This window comes from Poromitra crassiceps, assembly GCF_964638095.1.
Source record: "Poromitra crassiceps genome assembly, chromosome: 13".
NCBI lineage: Eukaryota > Metazoa > Chordata > Actinopteri > Beryciformes > Melamphaidae > Poromitra > Poromitra crassiceps.
This window is the reverse complement of record NC_139644.1, coordinates 5,333,445-5,350,965: the sequence shown is the minus strand read 5'-3', so window position 1 is coordinate 5,350,965 and position 17,521 is coordinate 5,333,445.

Genomic DNA, 17,521 nt, shown 5'->3' with positions numbered 1-17,521 from the left:
CTCGCTATATAAGGATTTTCTGAAATGCCTATGGAGAAAATGAATAGGAAACTTCCGGGGCAAGAGATGTCACGTGACTGTTCAGCTCTATTACCCAGCATGCCATGCTGCCAGCCTGCACTGCATCAGTGTTCTGCTTATTACCCAGCATGCCGTGCTGCCAGCCTGCACTGCATCAGTGTTCTGCTTATTACCCAGCATGCCGTGCTGCCAGCCTGCACTGCATCAGTGCTCTGCTTATTACCCAGCATGCCGTGCTGCCAGCCTGCACTGCATCAGTGTTCTGCTTATTACCCAGCATGCTGTGCTGCCAGCCTGCACTGCATCAGTGCTCTGCTTATTACCCAGCATGCTGTGCTGCCAGCCTGCATTGCATCAGTCGTCTGCTTATTACCCAGCATGCCGTGCTGCCAGCCTGCACTGCATCAGTGCTCTGCTTATTACCCAGCATGCCGTGCTGCCAGCCTGCACTGCATCAGTGCTCTGCTTATTACCCAGCATGCCGTGCTGCCAGCCTGCACTGCATCAGTGCTCTGCTTATTACCCAGCATGCCGTGCTGCCAGCCTGCACTGCATCAGTGGTCTGCTTATTACCCAGCATGCTGTGCTGCCAGCCTGCACTGCATCAGTGGTCTGCTTATTACCCAGCATGCCGTGCTGCCAGCCTGCACTGCGTCAGTGTTCTGCTTATGGGACTGAAGTGCAGTGAGGGATGATATATTCAGTTGATGACAACAGGGGAAAGGACAAGGGAAGACAGTAAGCTGCCTTTTCTGTGCAGCAGCACAGAACTTTTTGCCATGGTATCTGGGTCATGGATTAGAGTGATATTTTTGCTCCCACTGCAGCTGATTAAACTCAGAAACCATGAAAACATATTGTTCTCTTTCTCTCCTTGTTCTCCACCATGCTATTGACACCACTGACCTCTGCCCTCTATCTGAAAGCCAGTCATATGTCACCTCCATGTCACAAATCTCCACCAATCAGCTGCCCTGCATGTCACAAATCTCCACCAATCAGCTGCGGCTATTGATTTACTCAAGGCCTCTTGATCCAGAGGTCAATGGGAGGTGTGCCACCTCTATCTAGAAAACTGCCCTCCGCTTAATTCAACCATGGCCGGGTCTTAACTGACGCCTATTGCTTTCACCTAGAGTCAACTGCTGGGACAAGCTGCTAAATGATGTTCTTCACCACAGATTTGGAATCATTTTCACGATCATCACCTGACGCTGTGAGCCGTGGTACAGTAGCTTCTGCTGGCTCTCAAAACTCTGCACTGAGATGGATCATGTCTATGTTCCCCGGGTTCTATGTTCCCCGGGTTCTATATTCCCTGTTTTTCACTAACCTCTCCCAGCCCCCACGCCAAACCTAACCTCCCCCCATGCCTAAACCTAACCTCCCCCAGACCCTAACCCAAAACCTAACCTCTCCCACCCCCACGCCTAAACCTAAGGTCGGCATTGCGGGTGGTCGGCATAGCGGGTGGACACCATTTGGGAAAAACGGGGAACATAGGACCCGGGGAACATAGGGATGACCCCCACTGGGATGCAGCAATCCCCCAAGTCTCATGAAAATCCAATTAGCTGCATCTGAGATTGACGGACAGACGAACCAACCAATGACTGGATGGAAGCTAATTCACAGCCCCAGCAATGTAGTCTGGCCACGCTTTACACCGCTTTTGGCCACGGGGGGCGTAAACCAAGGAAACGGGAAACAACACCGGAAACAAGTGCGCAAAAAAAACGTCTTTGTTGCCGTTAGCTTGACACGGCGAGGTTACGTTAGCTAGAGCCTGATAAAAAGAACAACAACACAAGTTGTATAGTAGTGTTAGCACATTTCTCCAGTAGTCACTGCCGAGGAAGGTTTCTGGAGAGCCAAAGACAATGGAGTACTCGCCATGTGAAATCTTATGATCAATGTCCATGTCTTTCCCAGCACCGGCAGCAGAACAGAGATGCCTTTGGATTTCAACTGTTGTACTTGATCCTCCATTATCGATAACAGCGGACAGACAACTATAACTATTCCATCAACTGGCCATTTGTTTGAAAAGTTAAGCTTCTGTACATTGGCTTGAAATATGTGATATTGTGAATCCGCGATGTTTCTACAATAACTTATTTAAAAACTTTGTTCGGTACGTCCATCTTTTGTTTTGTTGTTTGCCGTTTTATTGTCTTATTTGTTGTGTCTGATTCTCAAATGAAGGGGCTGTTTCCGCTGCTTGTTTCCTGTCTAGGGCGGGCTCTAGGCCGGAAACAGGCCGAGTGACAAAATCCCTTGTAAACGGAGACCAGGCTCTTTCTCGCCGAGAAGAGCCTGGTGACGCGAGGTTACAGCAATGAATGAATGAAATACAGTAATGGTCCATTTCCTCAGCAGAGCTGTGACATCACGCCCCATCATGTGTTTATATAATATCTTCAGGCTGAGGGGACAGGAAGTGACATCACGCCCCATCATGTGTCCATACGTCTTCAGGCTGAGGGGACAGGAAGTGACATCACACTCCATCATGTGTCCATACGTCTTCAGGCTGAGGGGACAGGAAGTGACATCACACTCCATCATGTGTCCATACGTCTTCAGGCTGAGGGGACAGGAAGTGACATCACACTCCATCATGTGTCCATACGTCTTCAGGCTGAGGGGACAGGAAGTGACATCACGCCCCATCATGTGTCCATACGTCTTCAGGCTGAGGGGACAGGAAACGATAGGGCAGTGCTGTAAAACACAGCCTGCTGAACATAAAGCCTCCCTGCATCATTCCTCCTTGTCAGGTGCCGCTAAATAAGAGTTGATTGGATAAAGCTGGGCGGGGGGAGGGGAGGGGAGAAGGGGGGGTATTTTTTTTAAAGATGAGAGTGAACTTTCATAAATTCATGAGAGAACATTGCACCAGTGGAGGTCGCTTTGTCAGCCACTGCACACGAGGACTATAAAAACAATTTCACTGGGTCTAGACTACAGGCTGTAAACTGAGCACCATTCTTGTAGTCTCATTGAGATCCAGAATGTTTCAAGTGGGTTTTTTTCACAGTATATTCTCTATGTATATATATATATATATATATTTAAGCAATATAGCATGAGAGCCAGTGTGTTGTGGCGAATATATCCCGCTGATCAGCTGTTATCCCACGAGGCCGCAGGCCGAGTGGGATAACTGCTGAGCAGCGGGATATATGCCACAACACCACGCAGCTCAAGTGCTATATTGCTTTTATAAAACGGTTTCCAAGTATGATAATATAATAATAATAATAATACTATAAGTCCGACTGGCATGGTATTCTGATAGAGTCAGTTGAAACACTACTGTAAGGCGGGACCGCAAGAACGTGCGGGTGATTTGATTGGATCGTTCTGGAGACTGAAGTTGACATTGGCCAATCCTGGCGCTTGCTGAGAAGCTGAGAGCTTTCTGGAAAGCCCGACAGGCAGCTCGAGCGCAGCGCTGCATTCTCAGCGCTTGCTGAGAAGCTGAGTGCTTTCTGCAAAGCCCGACACCAACTAACGTTACGGGGTTAAATGCGGGGTTAAATGCGGGGTTAACAGCGTTTTTTTGGGAAAGTAGACATTAGCCCGCGTCTATTCTTGTACAAAACATAATTTTCTGCTAAGTTTTAGTAAAGTTATAAGCGAAGATCGATTCACAAGGATCTGACAGCTGTCTCCGCCATTTTTTTTTTAGGTAACCAAAGGCTTTTAGTAAGAGAGTTGCCATGGCAACCAATAACCCATGGCCATGGGTTATTGGAGTGGGTTATTGGATTTATACAATGGCTGTGAACCAATCAGATTGCTTGATTTGAGAGAGCCGTTTTATAAAAATATACATATATATATATATATATATATATACATATATATATATATATATATATATATATATATATATATATATATATATATATATATATATATATATATATATATATATATATATATATATTCTGCTGTCATTTACTGCTACTTCTGAGTCAGCAGCTGAACGAGTTCAAAGGCGTTTGCATTCATTGCAGTCGGTGCACAAAATGTGAGTGTGAGCGAGTCCCAGCCTCTCGTGCTGCACTATCAGCTCAGATATGATGGAACACAGCGCTCCATCCACAGACACTAATACTATCCATCATGGTTAGACCCAGCCTACCGAGGAGAACACACAGCCTCTTTCTCCTCCCTGCTCGCAGGACAGAGCAGAAAAACGCTATATCAGTCAGAAGTAACAGCTTTCCTCCGGTTCACCTTTTGCTTCAAGGTGGATACAGTACTGTAGCCAAAACAAGAAGGAATCTCAAATCTAACTTCATTGCCGATCAAAAATAAAGAGAACCTAGAGACCATCTTGAAAAACGAGATCACACCAGATGCGACGTCCAAATATGGGCCACGGGTGTAAATGATCCCCGCCATGCATCCTATGCGATCCTCATTCTCTGACTGGTTTACCCTAATATTCTTACCCTAACCAACCCCATGCAGTCAAAGTCATATTTTAAGATGTGTATAATACTCTACTTTGAATAAGAATTTGTGTCTGATGGGTTTTTTCTCCAATATCCATCCGTATGTTGTTCCAAATCTTGTAACTACTGAGCCTTTTTTCAATAGAATGAAACATTTGCTGGGCTGCAGCTGGTGGATTGACACATCATCATCTAACATCTCTCTCTGCTCTACTTCTCTGGTGTCGACATCGTGCCTGTCAGCATCTGGAGTGATGATAACGCCTTCTGCTAGCTTCCCAGCTTCCCAGGCCACACTAACTAAAGTTCTCAACGGGCCTGAAAATTCAAAGCCGATCTGACCTTACCCTATAGTAAGTTGAAGCCCTGGGTCGGGTTCTGTCGGGCTCAGGCTGAAACTGAGAACTCTAAGCAGTGTGTGTGTGCATGTGTGTGTGTGCATGTGTGTGCGTGTGCGTGTGTGTGGTGTGTGTGTGTGTGTGTGTGTGTGTGTGTGTGTGTGTGTGTGTGTGTGTTCAGTTCAGTTATGTTGTTTATAGCCTCTTATCACACAAGCATGTCTCATACATCTAACATACTGTATAACATACTGTGCATTTTATTACATTATATACAAAAACACAACATATCTGTAGACTTTAGACCGGGTGTGTGTGTGTGTGTGTGTGTGTGTGTGTGTGTGTGTGTGTGTGTTCCCCCACGTGCTATGTCCTACCGGTGAAGCTTCCCCTGTCAGGTGAAAAGAAGCGGCTGGCTAACTGCCCATGTCTCGGAGGAAGCATGGAGCCACTTTCGGCTCTCCCCAGATCGGAAGAGGGTGGAGCAGAAACTAGGATAAAAATTTTAAAAATAGCACTAATGGGGAATAAAAATGGGATAAAAAAAAATCTGGAAAAAAATTATATAAAAAAAACACTGCATTTTCAGCGTGTAGCAACAAGCTGGCTAACCCTAACGTTTCTGCCGTTAGCTTGCTAGTTAGCGTTGTTGTTGTTTTCACTGCGGCGGCCGGGGACATTTGACAGTGACACACAGGGAGGAGGGAGCAGAAGCCGCTCTGATTGACATGGTCGGGAGCCAATGACAGAACTTGCAGGGAGTGGAAAGGGATTTATATCCGGCACCGAAGTCCCGAAGTCCCGCAAGCTAGCCAGCAGTAACACGGGGCGCGAACCTGCGACCCTTGTGCTGGACGCCAAAGTCAAGTTTCAAGTCACTGTGTGTGCAACTTAAATGCGACTTGAGTCCAAGTCGTGAGTCTGTCTATAAGTCCCCATCTCTGCGACACCCATCTCCGGTTCTGTTCGATTGGCTTTGTCTGATATGGGCTTCTCATGCGTATCACCAAGACTCACTGATGTAGCAGTAAATATGGTGAACTTTGACCTCAAGTCAATGATCATCAATCAATCAACTGTATGAACACAATCTGTCCTCATAACTGATCAGTATGATGCTACCAATTTAAATGAGAAAAATGTACACCACCTGATTGAATGTTCTACTGTTTCATTCTCTGGGAGCAAGCTCTACCATCAAAATGAACAATGAGAATTTATATATAAAAAAAATAATTGCTACTCCGACATCTCGTAGCGTAGCGCGAGAGTCTCAGTTGGGTTCAGTTGTAATGACAAGTCGTGTTACGTGTGCTCCCTATTTGGGGGAGTCGTTGAGTGTGTGTGATCCCCAGCTTTTCTCCCATCATATTCTGCAGAAACTAGTCAGTTAGTGTAGCCTATGCTCCTGTCTTTTCATCATCTGTTGTAGCCAAACCTTAAGATATTTTGATTTGTTTGACACAATTCCATGTGTGTCATTTCAGAGTTCTGACATCTTTACTATCATTCTAAAATGTGAAAAAGTGGTAAAGATAAAGAGAAATGTGATGAGTCCAAACGTTTGACTGATCGTGTATAAATCAGCCAAAAAAAGAAAACCGTTGTAAATTGTATTTCTCCAATAAAAAGGCGAGAGGAGTGAGTTTACATCCCAGATCCAGGCAGGTAAAGGTGGATGAGGTTATTATGGTCTGTTCATGGTACACTGCTTTCTTATCAGGACCACAGCTTCGGCATTATTACACTGAAATGACAAGAGTCTGCGTGCACACGGGCGCAAGTGTGTGTCTGTGTGTGTGTGTGTGTGTGTGTGTGTGTGTGTGTGTGTGTGTGTGTGTGTGTGTGTGTGTGTGTAATTGACAGGGGAGATTTTCCGCTTCGGATGCCACCTGCCTGTTTATCAGGCTGTCTGTAATCACGCTGCCTGTCCTTCCCAGTCCTAATCACACTAAGCAGTTTGCCTCTCCAGCCAATCAGGCCTGGGCAGAGTCCCTGCCTCTCCAGCCAATCAGGCCTGGGCGTGTCCCCACGCTGCACGCTTCTGTCCTCCAGATGCCTCCAGTACATCTCCCTCCACAGACATGACATCCATTCATTTGCTAATCTAACTACCTGGAAGGCTGTACCTCACAGTGTACCTCACAGTGTACCTCACAGTGTACCTCACAGTGTACCTCACAGTCTACCTCACAGTGTACCTCACAGTGTACCTCACAGTGTACCTCACAGTGTACCTCACAGTGTACCTCATTGTTTATCTTGTTTATGTATGGCATTGGGCAATATGGCAAATAGGTGAATCTCTCAAAAAGTTGGCCTATCCTTTTAATCAACACTCAGATTCGCCAACAAACCCCCCCCCCCCCCCACACACACACACACACACACCGTTCCTGGTAAAAAAAAAAAAACAGACCTTGGACTGCCTGCTGTCACCAGGACCACTGTAAATGTCACCTTAGCCGTCCAGCGATGGGGGGGCGGGTGTGACGGAGCAGGTGACAGGTTTCTTTTTTTGTTGTTGGTCATTTTCCCCCGGCTAACATCTGAGAGGGTCTGACCGTGTGTCTGACCTTTCTCCTGGCATGTTCTGAAAAGGCAGCTTGTCACTCTGTGTTGAACATTTAGGGGGACATTGATTCAGCAAAGACTTCAGCTATACGGCCTGATGTCATCTGGCATCATAGACATAGTCTATGTCAGCGGATTTGGAAGTTTTGATAGACTACCATGAAAAGTTTGAACACAGCAGATATCTTTTGTTTTTTTACACTGTTTTCCACATTTTAAAATAACATAAGAAGATCAAAACGATCACTAATACAAATGGAATTATGCAGCTATAAAAAAAAAATGTTAATCAAATCAAAACTGAAATGAAAAAGAGGAAACCACACACTCAGGCTCAGATGCAAAGATTTAAAATGTATTTGACAAAGTTTCGGCCTAGTGGCCTTTGTCAAGTCAAAGGCCACCAGGCCGAAACAGTGTCTGTCAAATACAATTTTAATTTTTGCATCTGAGCCAGAGTGTGCGGTTTCCTCTTTTTCACTGGAGGTTTTCTCCATCACCAGCACCTCACTGAGACTCCACCGTGTGTTTTCTTTCCTTTGACAAACAAATCAAAACGATGCTATTTGAGATGCTTTAAAGTAGGGTTAGGGTTAGGCCCTTTGCCTTGATAGAAAGACCAAGGCTTTGGAAATAAATTTATACATGGCAACCAGGATGGCAGCGACGGCCAAAACGCCTCTAGAGGCTTCAAAACAGGAGATGATATAACAGTCACGTTCCAGACCAGACAATCCCACAAGCTATTTAGCTTTGAGCTATTTAGCTTCAGTATTCTGAATGGGATTATGCCACAGACTTGGATCAAGTGCTTTAGCCCCAACAATACAAACCGTGTGTTGTAAATATATCTATGAAAAACCTATTCTACTTCTGAGAGAAGACAGGCAGACAGAGAGACAGACAGAGAGACAGACAGACAGACAGACAGACAGACAGAGAAACAGAGAGACAGAGACAGAGAGAGAGATACACAGAGAGAGAGAGACCGAGAGAGAGACAGACAACGATACACAGAGAGAGAGAGACAGAAAGAGAGGGAGAGGCAAAGATACAGAGAGAGAGTTTCTGATGGAGTCAGTGACTGTTCTTTCAATTCCAATATAATGTATTTCACCCATGAACACACACGCACGCGCACGCACACACACACACACACACACACACACACACACACACACACACACACACACATACGAACATGCACACGTGCGCGCTTGCACACAATTATATTGGTCTGCCGATTTGAGCCTCTTCTTTATATCAAGAGTGAGTGATATGATGTCCTCCTCTGATACGATACACACTTTGATTTATGACACATTTATTGCAGAATAGATCAATACGAAAGAACTTACATTGCAAGAACTGAAGGCTAGCTTGTTCCATTGCAACATCAGCGAACAGCAAATCTGCCATTTTGGCCTGAAGGAGAATACCGTAATCACACTAGCAAAATGTTCCGCATACAAAGTGCTGTGAAAGTAGGCTATATATTCTTTACTTGGCCTGTGTTCTTCCTGGTCATGGTGTGTCTCTCTGTGATGGTTCAGTGCTGTTTCCCATTGGTGCAAAAGGTTTTTTAAGGCCAAAATGGCAGCAACGTTGTTGTAAAAAAGCATCAGCAAATCTCTTGACTTCTCTTCATCAATACTACACTGGTTGTTTAAGATGTTAACCTGAATTGATCAGATTGTACACAAGTATGTTTGCTTTTTCTTTAATCGCCTTGTCTTTGGGTGGAGAGTTTTATCAGCTCATGGTCTGAATTCTGAGACATGGAAATGTAAAGTTTTAAAAGTGTTTAAAGGAGCTTGACCCAAACAACACATTCAGACTCAAACTAATTTTCCTCATTATTCACAAACACAGCTTTGAAACCAGAGCAGAGCAGCTGCGTGCGGCTCGGAATTTACAAATATTAAAATTCATTTTTCCTGTAAGGAGAGTAGATTTATGCTGCTTCGCTAAACAGCCAAACACTGTAATGATGACGGGCTTTATTAAACCTAATGGTGCGAGACGAACAATATGAGGTTCATCTCATATTTGTTCTGAGAGAGGAGTGTGAGCAGTGGATTCATGTCATATTTGTTCTGAGGGAAAGAGGAGTGTGAGCAGTGCATCTTATAAAGAAAAAACATCGCATGGATGCAACTGGGACGTATCCTCAGTGATGTACCCTGGGGTCATAGGATGTTTCGGGTCTCGCAACATCATACACAATCGCCCAGGTGACCCAGCCGGGGCTGGCCAAGCCCCAACTTACGTCCCAGTAGCTACCCACGGTCAGCCCTCTAGGAAGGGTCGAAGGTGGTCACGTGGTCAGGGCCACTCAATCCGCTGTTCCGGAACTACTCTGCCAGGACCGGGGGGAGAAGGGCTCTGGTACGTAGAGGGACCGGGCTCTGTGGGTTGCCACCCGGCCGGGCTCCTCCCTCATCAGGTCTACGACCTGTGCGCTGCACCAGACTCCCCCGCTCCAAACATCTCATTCTGACGTGATGGTATCTTGGTGGATACCATGCAGTGCAGTAATTGGTGGCACACATGCTTCTGCATGACAGATTTGGCCAAATGATGAGGTTCTCTCTGCCTTCAGGATAGTTCTGAGATATTGAGTTTCACATTTCTCAGAATCCATTGAGTTAAATGGAGATGCGTCGTGGGTCCGTTGTTTTAGAAATTACAGGCTCAAAAATCATTATTAAAAACAAAATACATCCACACATTTCAACAGGCACGCATAGAATTTCATGTGACTAACTCAGTTTTGTCAAAAGAGTCCAGGCAGTGCAGCCAGGGGTAGATTTCTTGTCTATCAACATCAGGGTCGCAGGTTCAAGCCCCCGTGTTACCTAACCTCCGGCTTAGTTGGGCGTCCAGGCACAATTGGCCGTGTCTCAGGGTGGGAAGCTGGATTAAGGGTATGTGTCCTGGTTGCTGCACTAGCGCCTCCTCTGGTCCGTCGAGGCACCCATTCAGGAGGCAGGGAAACTGCGGGGAATAGCATGATCCTCCCACACGATACGTCCCGCCGTTGAAAGCCTTCGCTGTCAGGTGAAAAGATGTGGCTGGCGACTGCACACATATTGGGGGAAGCACGTGCTGGTACAACTCTCTCCAAATCGGCAGAGGGGGTGGAGCAATGGCCCGGGACAGCAGGGGGAGGGGCCAACTACAATAGGTTGAGGCGATGTCTCGTCATCGATGCCGGGTTATAGCTGGCTGGGGGCGTGGTCATGGTGGGGTAAAAACCCCCGTTCTATCCATTCAGCAAAGTTAGAATTTAGCTGCTAGCCTAGCCCAGGCAGACACGATTGGGGATTTAACCACCGCAGTAAACGCACATCTGAACAGACGTCTTGTGTTCTGCTCTAGAATCCCCAAACCTGTAGTTTAGAGCCGCAGTACCTTCCTTGAGTGAGTGGTGAGTCAGCCTATTGAGATATGGGCGGTTTTACCCCACTCGCGCACCAGCCGTATAACATTTTGTGGGCGTTCCCAGACATGCCGACTGTCTCTATTGGGGAGAAAAGGGGCAAAAAACGCTTTGTCCAAAAAAAAGTCTGATCCAACCTTATACTTTAATTCCAAGGCCATGCATTGTCTTCCCAGTCTGTAGCTTCACTCCACTAGTCCAGTCACATACTGTACGTGCACACTATATATATTAATATATATATACACATACTTTACACTATATATATTTAATAAGGTGTTTTTTTTTTACAACACACTGCTGCAAACACTGCAGACCTGGTGTGAATACAAAGCACATGATCCACATTGTGTATAGCAACTGTAAATACACATTTTATTTGTTTGCATTTCCATATCTTAATTGCTGAGAGTCACTTAGTCAAACTGCATTACTAATAGAAATGTCACACGCTTTACAAGCTCCTTCCTAGTGTCCCTCGCTGCCTCGCCCGCTCGGCTCGCAGCTCGCATTCCTACCTACCATCATACCACCTACCTACCATCATACCACCTACCTACCATCATACCACCTACCTACCATCATACCACCTACCTACCATCATACCACCTACCTACCATCCAGAGGAGGTTTTTCCAGTGAGGCATAGGAGGATGGTCCTCCTCTATTAGATTGGGGATTTTATATAAAAAAAATATATATAAAAAAAATATATTTTTTATTTTTATTTTTATATTTTTCATTTTTCATATTTTTTTTTATAATAAAATATCAATCAAATGTGTTTTTTTCTTATGTGCAGACGCTCATTTTTTCATTCATTATATAGCTCCATGCAGACGAGTCACTCTGGCCCTGGTCCCAGCATGGGGGAGGGGATTAAAAAAACACCCGCCCTGTGGGCTTGATTTATTTGGTAATTTATCTAATGAAAAAATAAGATTGGTTGAAAAAGACTTGCAATTCACAGAAAACAGTGAGAGTGATGTGTTTTCCAACGAATCAGATTGAGGAGGAGGGGAGCTCTCCCTTAGCCCGTGAAACCAGGTGAAACTCTAATTGGTTGTTGTTTGATAGATAGATTGCTTGACATTGATTGACATTCTGTATTGTCCAATGCTGATGAATACGTCTGAAAATCGGCAACGTTGTTCCACTGCCTGGTCTGTGGTCTCTCACGCTGAATCAAGGAGGTGAAATCCACTGCTTGACCTGACAGGAAGGATTTACTGAGACAGTAGCAGCATATCATATTTCCCTCTTATTTTTATTTACTTTTTTATCAATCAGTAAGTGTTCACAAGCCAGACAGTCGTTGATATTGGATTACCACCAAAACGAGTTTCGAGTTGCGGGGAGACGAGCTGCGCGATACGGGCTTTTTGCAATGTCAGAAAACTGGAATATTTGCAACGTCTCGACTGCAGCGTTTCCCCTACAGACAGCACGGATATTCAAGTAAGTCAATTGATTTCAAGTTATCCGAACCTTCTATTAAATTCGGCGTGGAAATGGTTCACCGAGCAGCGCTATTTTTGTCGTATTGAAGTTTCATCCTGTAATTTCTTATACTAAAACCCGCAAACTTTAAATTCACACATTTTTTAACTGAATTTGGCCTGTAAATCGATAGCTGACAGCGGGCTCAATTTTAAAGCTTGAGTGGTGATCTTTATATGAAAGTAGAAGAAATAAGGAATCGATTGGGATGAAGCATGTCAACCTAGGATGTCGGGAAGGGGGGGTAAATAACGCTCCAAAGTTGATAACTAAATGAGTAGTGCAGCACTGTTCACAGGAAGACACACTCTCGTTCCAGATGCAATTAAGTGTAATTTAACGCTATTTGACAACAGTTTCGGCCATAGACTTTGTCAAGTATCATACAAACAGTGCAAGACAGCCATTATAAAGACAGGTTAGCTGATTGAATGGACAACACCTGTCTTGTGAAAGCACACCTGAGTGTGAGACATCATAGGATGAATCAAAACATTGATGTCACAGGTAGGCTGTATACCATAATATATCATGAATCTATGTGAATAAATAGATTTATATAAATAGTAATCACAGCCTAATGCATAGAGATAAATCCTGAAACCTTCTCGCAACAGTTCTAGCCTAAGCCAGTGGTTTTCAAAGTGGGGTCCCCAGCAAAAAGGGGGGATAATCTATTTTCACTATAATTCCATGCCATCCATAAGTAACACAATCTAAGATAGTGTAGAAGTGAGTAACTAGGCTAATTATAACCATAACAGCACAAATAATTGACAAAAATCTCGAAATAAATATACAGTATTTACTCTGAGAAATGAAATAATGAGAAAAGGAACAATTATTGATGGTTAAAACTGAATAATGACATCACAACAGTCTAATCCTAATGCTAATTTAAAATGAGATTTGGGCGTTTTGGGCAAAAACTGCTTGTGGGTGAGAGTATCAGCAGCAGAGCACACGTCATATTTTCCCTGGGACCGCCTCAGGTGCCAGGTGCTGTTCCGTCCTGTAGTCCTCTCACTGAGTGCTAATGCAATGCTCCTCACTGGGTGGAAAGCTAAGAGGCTTGACAGCATGGGAAACATGGCAAATACACACACACACATGCGCGCGCGCGCGCACACGTGAAAAAAAAAAGCCCACATTTTTTCCGGCGGCGACCGAAGGGCACTAGCTTCCTCCCTTGTTTCCAAGCTCACCAGCCACCACTGCTACCATCATACCACCTACCTACCATCATACCACCTACCTACCATCATACCACCTACCTATCACGCCTCGTTTGTTTGGTCTCAAGGTCTCCGCGAATCGCAGACGCTTCATCCATGTGCAGTTGAGCAATTGTGGGCCGCGGACCCGAGTAGTGAGATACTGTAAACATCTTCATTCTTTGTCATATCTCCTGCTGTTAAAGGAACCTTCAGCAACGACTAAATTGGTTAGTGATCCCTGTGTGCACAGTGATCATTAACGATTGATCTCAGCTCTATGGTTTTATCTCATTGACTCCACACGTTTGCAAATGTCACACGAACGTTATCAGTTTGCAGGTTTGACACCTTCTGCTGTGAGTCACATCCAAGAGTCTTCTCAGCCTCCAAACCAATTAACATGTTTTGTTATTCCAGCTGTTTTCTTTTCGGTTCCAAGCAAAGTCTCTTTGTTTGTGTGCAGCTACAACCTAACCAACACACACACACACACACACACACACACACACACACACACACACACACACACACACACACACACACACACACACACACACACACACACACACACACACACACACACACACACACACACACACACGTAGCTGGCCAGGAGCCCAGGGCATCTGGGACTTGGATTAGAAGCCATAACAGGGAGCTGGAGGGAATACTCTGCCTGCCTGGTGTCGACCTCCCTGCCTCGCTCGGCCTGTGTGCAGGAGAGAGAGAGAGGAGAGAGAGAAGAGAGAGAGGAGAGAAGAGAGAGAGGAGAGCAAGAGAGTGAGAGAGAAGAGAGGAGAAAGAGAGGAGAGAGAGGAGAGAGAGAGAAATGCATTTACAGTTCAAAAGTCATAAAAGTGGTCCTCGTTTTGCTGTTTCATAAACTTTTGTTAACCACAAACCTTATATCATCCCATTGCCTTGTCCCCCTATGAACCAGGAGCGCAGGGACTTCTGGGTAAGCCTCCAAAAATAGTCCTCCCTGGGGTCCTGTAGTCTATAGCGCTCACGGGGCACCCTGGGGTCCTGGGTACTCTATAGCGCTCACGGGGCACCCTGGGATCCTGGGGTACTCTATAGCGCTCACGGGGCACCCTGGGGTACTCTATAGCCCTCACGGGGCACCCGCGGGTGCTGCTGGGTCCCAGGAGAAATGGATTGTTGTGAGAGCTGGCGTGCCAGATGGCAGCCGGCGCTGTGGAGACTAGCAGCCACAGAGTTTGGTTGAGATTATGAGACAGAAGCACGGACCGGGACCAACACACACACACACACACGCACACGCACACACACACGCACACGCACACACACACACGCACACGGACTGGGCTGGGGCAACTGCATGAGGGCCGGCGACTCTAACAAACTGAACAAACTTTTTAGGAGAGCAGGCTCTGTGCTGGGGACCATTCTGGAGCCCCTGGAGGTGGTTGTGGAGGGAAGGATGCTACAAAAAATACTCAAAATCATGGATGACACGACACACCCCCTACACGACCTGCTGGCTGGACAACGGAGCGGTTTCAGTCAGAGGCTCCGTCAGCTCCCCTGCAGCAAGAACTGTTACAGGAGGTCTTTCGTGCCCACCGCAATAACAATATACAATAACTCCTGGACACGCCGAGAGAGGAGGGCCCTCCTCTCCCTACCCCTCCCTCTCTCCCCTCCCTCCCCTCCCACCCTCCTATAATGACCCTCCTGAATGTTGAATCCATACTGCACATGCACAGTGCACACTCATGCACACATTGCACTTTGCACACTCACAAAGCAGAGTCATAGCTAGATTACCATGTAATATAATACGCCATACAGGGTATGGCATAGTCATTGCAATTATAATATAAATAATCAAACAGTGTACAGCTTTAGTCATAGAAATAATAGTATTATTTCATATACTTACATTTCCCGGGAAACGAAAGATGTAACGGCGGTGGAGGTAAAGTTGTATATATTGTAGTTTGCATATTTACGTATTGTATTGTTTCTTGCTTCTTTCTAGCAATATGTTGATACTGCTGTTTTTGCTCTGCACCTTACCTACGGGAATTTGTGTAACTTTTTATTGTTTAATTAGTTGTTGCTGTCATTGATGCTACTGCTGCTGCAACGCCAGAATTTCCCTACGGGGATGAATAAAGTACTCTATCTATCTATCTATCTATCTATCTATCTATCTATCTATCTATCTATCTATCTATCTATCTATCTATCTATCTATCTCTCTATCTCTCTATCTCTCTATCTATCTATCTATCTATCTATCTATCTATCTATCTCTCTATCTCTCTATCTCTCTATCTATCTATCTATCTTTCCAACATTAAAAGCAGCTGCTAAGGAAAGAGCTCTCCATGGTGCTGAAGCTGTGTTGACTCATTTTGGCGACTAATTAACATTTTCATATATATATATATATACACAGAAACATTCAATGGCAACATTGCAGTTTTGATCACTGCAGTCTGATGGACAGGTGTGATCTGATACAGACAAACAACAGGTGTTTCAATAAAGAACCTCCACAGGGCGTGCGCTTTGATTTACACACACACACACACACACACACACACTCATAAAGAGATACTTAAAGAGGGCCAGGTGGCTGGTGTCACACTCCACCACCTGTGTCACTGGTGAGACCAGATGCTTCCTGCCGTGTGTGTGTGTGTGTGTGTGTGTGTCTGTGTCTGTGCACGCATCCCATACCCAACAGGTATGCATGTGTGTGTGTTTCAGCCCACATGCAGTCACTTCTCTTGTTTTGCCTCCAGCTGATCCCCCCGGACAGCCCTCACTGTGTGTGTGTGTGTGTGTGTGTGTGTGTGTGTGTGTGTGTGTGTTGAGCAGACGGGAGGTGAAAGACAGTGAAGGAGGACAGCCTCCATTGATTGGTTCTTGTTGTTCGCCCTCCAAGGTTAATGAAGCCTCCATGTTTGACTGAGCTGTCATTCATTTAACACCATCCACACAAGCCCCTCCCCCGTTACTCACTGTCTGACCTGTTGAGTGTGTACCAGACCAGATTATCACTGTATCACTATCCAACTAATTTCACTCACCGGTCACCACTGAAATATCCATGAGGATAACTAAATGGTTGCAATCAATCACGTATTTCTCAGCCTGGGCTATTTATTTATCCAAAATCCGAGTGATCAGCACTTGCATGTGGACAATCTGCGCTGATTAACAAACTGTTTATTCGTGGAGGTGGGACTACGAGGAGATAAATTGCGCGGGAATCCTGCAATTGTCTCACTTGCATATCTTGTTGCCAGATTGTTTTGAAAGAGAAAATACACTGCGAGGAGTAAACTATACATTTGAGTTGGAAGTTGCATGCTGTAGCATTGTGCGTTAATGTGTTTCGGGGTTCTGCTTACACAGATTGTAGACGGTTACACTGTGATGTGCGATCCACAAAGACTTGACGCCAATGTTTTAAATAGAAAACAAGTTCCAGATTAAGGTTTGAATTAAATTTGCTTTCGTTTTTTCAACTCCATGGATGTTATACGGTATAAAAAGAACAAGGGGTCCATGTTTTGAAACAGTAGGCTATTACTCCAATGTACAGCGGAACCTTTCAGTGAACAGATAGCATAGTGTAGTGAGCCGGCCGGTAAGTTGTAGATCCCGAGTTCAAATCCCACTCACGGCAGTATTATATTTTTTGAAAATATAGCATAAATTGTTAATCTGGACATAATTAGAGCTTTATGTATAAAGTTGCTGAATATACACTGTGTACATAGCAGAATAACTGAACATGCCCATTCATGGTAATGGTCATATTTCGACGTCAGCTTGACGTTCCCGCGTAGACGTCTAAATCATCCCCAAACCAGCTGTGATTTGGCCACGTCCTGGACGTCACTGAAAGACGTCATCACAACGTTATCATGACGTAATTTTGCTTGCTGGGGGGGGCATGGTGGTGCAGTGCTGTCGCCT